This window comes from Taudactylus pleione, unplaced genomic scaffold (assembly GCF_031769625.1).
Source record: "Taudactylus pleione unplaced genomic scaffold, aTauple2 ptg000116l, whole genome shotgun sequence".
NCBI lineage: Eukaryota > Metazoa > Chordata > Amphibia > Anura > Myobatrachidae > Taudactylus > Taudactylus pleione.
The window spans coordinates 28,432,803-28,434,991 of record NW_028284518.1 but is presented as its reverse complement, the minus strand read 5'-3'; the positions used below and the strand labels follow the sequence as shown (position 1 = coordinate 28,434,991).

Genomic DNA, 2,189 nt, shown 5'->3' with positions numbered 1-2,189 from the left:
GTACACATCCTTTTGATACTCTCGTGTCTTTTCCATAATCCATCGCAGGTTTGCAATTTGATCTCTGGTTCCCCGACCCCTGCGAAATCAAGCCTGCATGTCTGGGAGCTCCTTCTGTACAAAGTAGGCCATGCGTCTTTGAATAATCTTCAGCAATATTTTGCTTGCTTGCGATATGAGTGCAATAGTCTGATAGTTGCCACATTCCTGTGCATCACCCTTTTTTGGAAGCGGGACAAAGACTGATTTAGTCCAATCTTTGGGCCATGAGTTCATTCTCCATATCTGCTGGCAAAGTACTGTTAGTGTTGAGACAGGTACCCACTTGAGTAATTTGGCTTGTAAACCATTGACGCCTGGGGCTTTCCTGTTTGGTAGTTGTTTTAAAGCCCAGGCAACCTCCTCCTCTAGAACATCTGGTTCATACTTGCTTGGGTTTTCCTGGCCGATGGGCTGATTTGGTCAATTGCCTGCATATACTTCCATTGTGTATTCCTTCCACCTGTGCTTGATTTGGTCTTCATTCAGTAGGATTTTACCATTCCGGTCTTTGATGGTCGCTTCTTTGCGTGACGTAAATGGTGCACGTGCATGCTTCACAAAGGCAAACAGTTCACGAATGTGGCCTTGCTTGTTTAACTCTTCCAATTTTGTGCACTGTTCATTCCAGTAACATTCCTTATCTCATCTCGCTTCTCTCTGAAATTCCGCATTTAGCAATTTGAATTCGATACTATTGCCTGAGGCCTTGGCTGTTCGTCTCTTTCTTGAAATTTCAATCGACGCATCTGATAACCATTGCGATTTCTTTGCTGGTTCTTTGTACGGAACAAATTTTTTTGAATCATCCATTATGATTGCTTTAATTTCTTCCCACAGATAGTCTGGGTCTATTCCAGTTGTACTCAGCAGTTCGAATCGTTTTTTTACCTCTATTCCATATTGTGCTGGAATATTGTTGGTATCAAAACGTTGCATTGTAGGCGTCCTTTTGATGGTGTTGAACCGGAGTTTCACTTTAGCGACGAGTAGCTGATGGTCAGAGCCACAATCCGCACTCAGTGTTTTAACTGTGTTTTAACTGCTTGAATTGAGCTCTTCCATTGTTGTTGGCAGAGAAAGTAGTCGATCTGATTGCGATGTTGATTGTTAGGAGATGTCCATGTGTATAAATGGCGTTTAGGCTGTTCAAACCACGTGTTCATGATCAGTAGCCGATTTTCTTGACAGAACTGAACCAGTCGGTCCCCAGCCTCATTCCGTTCTCCTAATCCAAATTTGCCAGTGACCGGTGGCTCTTCTCCTTCGCCTACTTTTGCATTGAAATCTCCAGTAATAAAGATGTCTTTAGCAAGAATTTGGTCGACTGCTTGTTGGAAGTCTGCATAAAATTGTTCAAAATCCTCTTCTGTTGCATCTGAAGTGGGCGCATAAACCTGCAGCAGTGTGATAGTATGGGGCTTCCCGTAGAAGCTAACGGACATGATTCTGTCGTTGATTGCATTGAACCCCTGAACGGACTTGGCGATTTTCTTTTTCATGATGACAGCTACTCCATTACGTCTGATGTTTTCGTTACTGGAGTAGTAAACTGCATAATCATCGCTGTTAAAGTATCCACTGCCAATCCAGTGAAGTTTGCTGACACCAAGGATATCGATATTTAGACGTTCCATCTCTCTTTTAACGATATTCAGTTTGCCCCTGTTCATGCCACGGACGTTCCATGTTCTGATGTTTTGAGACTTAGTAAAACGCAGAAGACTTCTTTCGCTTGAAGCTGCATCAGCATAACGGAGTCCTGATGACTTTATCCAATCCACATCATAAATGCTCGAGTTACTCGAAGGTCGTTGTTGTTCTTCCCTGGTAGCATATTGGGTTCCTTCTGGCCCAGGGGGCCCACCTTCCAGCACCATATTCGAAAGTGATTGTTTGTGATCCATAAAGTATTTTGGCAGTAATAGTGGAGTAGTTTGCCATTTCTTTCTCCACCCCTCCACATTTATTACAAAGGAGACACTTATATTAGTATTCTGTCTCCAGGGTCCGTAACAGTTTCTTTAAACTTTAGCTCCTGGAGATGCGTCTGTCCCATGTAGGACACACAGATACCCAGTAGAAGCAGAAAGCAATTTAATAAGGGGAGAGAGCTCCCGGAAATGCGTTAAAGCCATCAACCCCACCTA

General features: G+C 43.3%; 1 pseudogene; it reads right to left on the bottom strand.

Moving 5' to 3' along the window:
- Positions 1-684: 684 nt before the first annotated feature.
- Positions 685-1,919, bottom strand: LOC148524851 (protein CFDP2 pseudogene; annotated as a pseudogene).
- Between the last annotated feature and the right edge of the window lie 270 nt (positions 1,920-2,189).